At 55.9% G+C, this 6,219-nt stretch overlaps 1 non-coding gene across 1 annotated transcript; it reads left to right on the top strand.

The window, feature by feature from the left end:
- The first annotated feature begins 3,637 nt into the window (after positions 1–3,637).
- TRNAM-CAU (transfer RNA methionine (anticodon CAU)) lies at positions 3,638–3,709 on the top strand. Its single transcript has one exon. It is a non-coding gene; the product is annotated as a tRNA-Met (tRNA).
- The last annotated feature ends 2,510 nt before the right edge of the window (positions 3,710–6,219 follow it).

Below are 6,219 nucleotides of genomic sequence, written 5' to 3'. Positions count from 1 at the left end.
AAGTCATCCGCACCTCCCGTTTATTCTCCCTTTGCCCCTCCTGACTTTTCCTCAGCCAGGCTCTACCTCGCCCTTGCCATAGATCTCTCCCACTCTCGCAAACCATTCCCCCTACACACCAACAACCTGCATGGCAGTCATGGTCTTTGTTCAAGGCTTGACACCACCCTACGTCCCCAAGAGGCTGGAGGTGCTGCCGGGAGGTCACCACCTCCCCTGCAGGAGTGTCCTCCCCTAGTGCTCCCAGCAAGCTTGGAGACCTCCTCAGCTAAATCTGAGAAGCCAAGTGGGGTCTAATATGCCCACCTGACCCTGGTTGTCTCCACACAGCTGCCTTCCCTTCTTCCCTGGAGCAGCAGAGATGGCAGCTGGGGAGAGAAAGCATCCCCCCGTGGCAGGATATCCCAGATGCGCGGCTGAGGACAAGGCGCTGGGAGCTGCAGCTGTAGCCCCTGGGGCTACGCCTCTCAAGGCCTGTGGAAGGCTGTCACCAGTGCCCGTCATGCTCAGTGCAGGTCCCAAGTGCAGGGCTTCGAGTGGAGCATTGCCCTGAAAGTCCCAGGGAGGCGGGTGTCATTGCAGAGGGCATGTGATCGGCAGGGCAGAGAGGCTGGAGCAGGTAGTTGTGGCCGAGTGTGAAGGCGATGGACTAGAAATCCATTGGGGTTTCCCCGCGCAGGTTCGAATCCTGCCAACTACGGGGCGCACTCCCCTTTTGGGCTCCCTGCAATGGACCACACTGTTTGGGCTCCCTGCAATGGACCACGCTGCAGCCGTGGGACTCAGCTCCACACTGTACCTGGTGCCCAGGGAGACGGTAAAACCCCCTTGCCTACAGCACTTCTCCCCGCACCCCCTGCCCCCAAATTCCTGGATGAATGGGAAATCCTGCTCCCATTGACAAGGTAGGCAAGTTGGGGGAAGAGAACGGACCAGTGCCGAGTATGAGCCGTGAAAAGAGGTCCACTGTTGTTGGTTCTTGAGCAGAACTTAAGAGCCTGAGCTCACCTGACATCCCAAGCAGAACACCCACCAGCTGTCTTCCCTATGCCTGAAACTACAGCAGCTCCTCTCCAAAGAGAGCCTGCACAACATGGTCCTCATTGCTAAAGATGAAGGCAAGACACCTCATGGATCTGAGATCTTGCCTGGGGTCCTGGGGATATTCTGCCTGACCCAGCCCCAGCCCTTGCACACATGGACAACCTTTCCCCGGGGGCTTTCCAAATTTAACCGAAGAATGAGATGATAAGGGTGGGTCTCTCCTGGCTCCTCCTCTTCTGGGAAAGACGTGGAAGTGTGAAAAGAGGCCATGGTGGTGACTGCGGCATCAGGAGACCATCCCCTGCCATCACAGACCCTGATGGTGGCATGGAAAAGACCCGGAGGCTTCCCAGAGGCTTCTCTCAGTCGCATACCCAGCTGCTCCCCACAGAGCAGCAGCAGAGGAGGGCTGCAGGTAGGCTGCCTGGGTGGTTCAGCATCTTAAGGAAAAGGGAAACTCGGAGGGGCACATGCAGAGAGAGCCCGGAGAAGGAGAAGGAGAGAAGAGCCAGTGGCTGGTGCATGGTCCGTTCCCCGCAGCCATGCACTGAGGGTGGCGGAAGCAGTGCAAGCAAAAGAGAAGCTGAGGAGGTTGGCAGCACGGATGAAGAAGGAAAGGGGCAGTGGAAGGGGGACCCGGAAGCTGAGCCAGGGACCTCTTGATCTGCAGTCAAATGCTCTCCCCTGAGCAATAGCCCCTGCAGCAGGCAGGCTGCGGCCGCACTCTCCGTGCTCACATCTGCTCCCCATCCCAGCCCTCTCCATCCCGCTTTTGCTTTTGTCTCCTCTGCTTGCTTGCTGTGTGCTCTGGCGTGTGATGGGACAGGGAACCAGCAAACACAAGCCCAAAAATGCAGGCCTCAGCACTGCCACCTCGTCCCTCAGCCTCACCAAGAGTTCTACCAGCTCAGCCTGCCCAGAGCCTTCCTGGACACATCCGGCAGCATTTAAGACTGGCCACCACCCAGTCCGATGGCCAGCCCTGCCCTGGGCGACTGGGAACCACCTCCACCCCAGCAGCGTTGGGCAGGACAGGAATGGCACCAGGCACGGAGAGGAGGGTTTCTCTGGCTCTTTGGCAACCCTGCAAGGTGGCGGGGGCAGCCTCGGGCTGTTGCGAGCAGCAAGGGCAGGGCTGCGCCGGGAGGGAAGACAAGCCAGGAGCTGGGGGGAGCGCAGCACAGCACGGCAGGGCAAGGCCCTCGCAGCTGGTGTGAAAGGCAAGGCAGTAACTGCTGTACGACTTGCTTAGAGGAAGGAAACACTGCCTAGGACTAAGAGCTTTTACCTCAGGGTCAATGTGACCTGAAGACCCAACCTAAACCGTCTCTCACTGGCTGAGAACACCCCATACAGACAATAAAACAATAGGAGATTTGTCTTTCAAAAAAACTCCAGGTATATAACCAGGGCGAGAAAAGCAATCGACCTGAATCTAGTATAAACCCCTCCGCCTGCACGGGACATTGGTCTAGAACCAGGAAGATTAACAGTCCCACTGACCATACGTCCACACCACCTGCCCGGAGAAGCACCTAGTGCTTACGCGAGCAATAGTAACTGATTAGCCCACCCCTTAACAGGAGTAATTTGACTGGTCAACACAACTGCATTGTAAACATCTAGAAACCCTGCTTTCCTCTATATCGGGGTCCTCCATGTGCTAGGCTGGGGCACCGCTATGTGCACAGCTAAAATTAGGGATTTAGGGATTCCCTTGGTAATTCTATGCTAAACGTCCTGTCTCCCTCCTTGGCCAGCAAAGAACTGACTTTTACACTGGTACAGTCCGCACCCGTGCGAGCTGGATTTCTGGGCAGGGTTGCAGCCCTCCTGAGCTCGCTGGAGAGCCACTCCTCTCCGCCCTGCCAAGCAACAAGGCTGCCCCCTGGCTCCGGGTTTCCTTCAGTGCTGCAGAGCCAGCTTGGGTGGTGAAAGAGAAAGTCCCCAGCCAGGGTTATGGGCAGGAAGCTGTGGGGAGAAGGGCAAGGCAAGCCCTTGAGCTACCCTCCTGTCGTGGTTTTTAGATACAAGATACAGTTTTAGATACAAGAACTAGATACAAATACAAATAATACAAATCAAGTGATGCACACCGATGCCCAGTTAGTGCCCGACAGCGATCCGCCCCCCCCAGCCAGCTCCCCCCAGTTTATTATACTGGGCATGACGTCATATGGTATGGAATATCCCTCTGGCTAGTTTGGGCCAGCTCTCCTGGCTGTGTCCCCTCCCAACTTGCTTGTGCCCCTCCAGCCTTCTTGCAGGCTGGGCATGAGAAGCTGAACTATCCTTGACTGAGTATAAAGACTACTTAGCAACAAACTAAAAACCATCAGGGTGTTATGAAGATAATTTTCCCACTAAATGCAAAGCACTGCACGGTCCCAGCTACTAGGAAGCAAATTAAGTCTCTGCATGCCAGCCAAAACCAGGACAGCAGCCCAGGCCCAAAGGAGGTGAAGTTTCCAGGGAGACAATTTTGCTGCGCGGGTGAGGGCACAGGATAGACAAAGGGAAGGAGGCATGAGCGCTGGCAGTGCCAGGGAGCATGAGGCCGGGCTGTGGGAGGTCCCAGCTGAGGCGCCAGGGGAGCAGAGTGGCGCAGCGGAAGCGTGCTGGGCCCATAACCCAGAGGTCGATGGATCGAAACCATCCTCTGCTAATTGCTTTTTCCTCCTGCTGCCTCTCCCAGCAACTTTTCACCTGCACTGCTCTGGCTCTCTGCGCGGCCATGCCCATGGCCCTCCCGCTCCCTCAGCCCCTTCTCTCTGCCACCGCCGCCTTCTTTCTCCTTTGCCTTCTTACGAGCCAGCACTCCCAAAGGGACCCTCACCAAGGCAGACCCGTGGGTCTGCAGCGGCAGCCAGACCTCCCCCCACAAGGAACTGGGGGTCCTGGGGACACCAGTGTTTCTCCCTTCCCGTCAGGCAGCTCAATCCCAACTTCCCAGACGCAAGCGGGCACCTCCAGGAATCTGCAGGTGGGGAGGAGGACAAGGCTGGTGCTACTCTGGCAAACACCTGTCCAATCAACTTGACCATCTCGGGGTTTTCTCCATCCTAGTCTCTTTGCTGCCGTGCCCACGCGCAGGTCCAGCCAGGAGCAGGGCCGAGCAGGTATTCCCAATGGGCACTGTATTGGCTCTATGTGGCTAGGTGTTGGCAGTGGAGGGGAGAGGGGGTGCTGCAGGGTGGCCTCTGTGAGCAGAGGCAAGGGGCTGCCCTGCCGCTGCACACAGCTGATTCCAGCTGCCTCCACAACACTGAGCCACTTGCGCAGCTTTTCCTGACAGGCCTGAAGCCTGTGGAAGAGCCCACGCTGAAACAGATTTTCCTGTTCAGGTCTGCAGCACGGGGAGAACCCATGCCGGAGCGTCTGCAGTGAAGGACTGTAGCTGAGCCTGGTAAAAGTGAGAGGAATGGCGGTGTTTTGTTTGTCTTTCATTCCTCACTACCCAAAACCGCACATGGCCTGATCCTTTTCTTCCCCTCTGGCTGCTCTGGACTAGAATGCAGTGCTGGATCCACTCCCCCCCCTCCTCCATCTCACCTTCCTCCCCAGATCGCTCTCACTCCCACAGCATGTCCACTGAACAGCAGGACCGCTGAACCCTGGGCCTGACCGTAGGTCTGTGCAGAGGGCATGCGTGGAGCCTGGGCCCGGTTTGTCTGGTGTCCCAGGGATCGAGGGCAGGCAGACCAGCCTGCTGTTGTGCAGGTCCTCCTTTGTGCCTTTTGGGAAGATAGGAGCGACACTGACTTGCTTCCAGGCCTCAGGAACCTCTCCCAATTGCCGTGACCTTTCAAAGACAATGGAGAGCGGCCTCTTGCAGAAGTTCTCCTTGTCTGAGTGCTTCACGAGCTGGCAGCAGGAAGATGGCATGGGTATCTGCAGGTGAGCTCCCTTCTACTTTGTACCTGATGGGCCAGAAGCCAGAAGATCGCTTGGATGTTGACCGTGAGGTCGCCTCTGGCTCTGCAGGTGACGGGCCATGCACAGGAATATTGCTTGCGCTAGGTGCTTGTGTTCATTCCATAGTGGATACCACTGCCTGGTGTATCTTTTTATATCTGAACGCTTCTTGTTCCAAAGGAAGGGACAGCCCATCAGGGGGAGACCTGAGAACATGCGGGCGCGACAGTGTCAAAAATGGCTGTCAGCCAATCACAAAGCAATATGAGAACCCATGGGGAATGACGCTGTCAAGAGTTGCCTCTTTGCTGTATTTAGTGAGTGGGGCTTCCTTTTCAGATGTGCTTCTGGGTACACAGGTAGGGTTGGCTGGTCCTCACAGCCAATCACAGGTCTGCCTGAGAGCAGGTGGGTATGACGGGGTCAAGAGATGGCTGTCAGCCAATCACAGAGCAGTAGGAAAACATGTTGGTTATGGTGTCTAATAAGAAAATGGCAGCTGAAAGAAAGTGGTGCCCCCGTGTATGTAGAGGAAGGTACGTCCTGGTCAGCTGTACTTCATCATTCATCAGTGCTGGCATGGGGATTGACCAAAGCAATCATCCACCAGCAAAACCAGGAGCAGCACAAGGCAGATTTTAGCCCAGGAACAGGTAATGCCTAGAGTCCTGCAAAACAAATTGCTTACAGGCATGCAGCACGGAATGTGGCAGATGCTCATATCGACCAAGTGGATCAAGAAACTTGTGCTAGAAATAATCCACTTGGCCTATTTGCACATTACGTAGATAGAGAATTGTTACCCTAGCATTGCCTGCTTTCCGCTCACTGATTGCTGAGCTAATCCTAGACAAGTGTACAAGATAGGGACATATCCAGTGACTCAGAAGAAACCCAGGCTGGCTGCTGTGCCTTTTTAATTCAACCAAAGGGTGCATCGTGCAACCACATGTTAGCCTGGGACAGCGTGAATGTGCTCCGACTGGGGCAGACTCCGCCTGTGTTACCTCAGTGTTATGCCCTACGGTATTCCCAAGGGGCACTGTGTTGGCTACATATGGCAAGGTTTTGGTAGTGGAGGGGTTAGGGGGTGCTGCAGGGTGGCCTCTGTGAGAAGAGATAAGGGGCTGCCCTGTGCCAGACACAGCCAGTTCCACCGCACGACACAGCTGAGCCGTCATCAAAGTTTGTGGCCCCTCTGTGAAAACATATTCCAGAAAGGGCAGAAAACGCCAGGCAGAGCGAGGCGGAAGGAACAAA

The sequence above is a fragment of the Gymnogyps californianus genome, chromosome 7, assembly GCF_018139145.2.
Source record: "Gymnogyps californianus isolate 813 chromosome 7, ASM1813914v2, whole genome shotgun sequence".
Classification (NCBI taxonomy): Eukaryota; Metazoa; Chordata; class Aves; order Accipitriformes; family Cathartidae; genus Gymnogyps; species Gymnogyps californianus.
The sequence above is the reverse complement of the archived record's forward strand: the minus strand, read 5'-3'. Positions and strand labels throughout refer to the sequence as shown.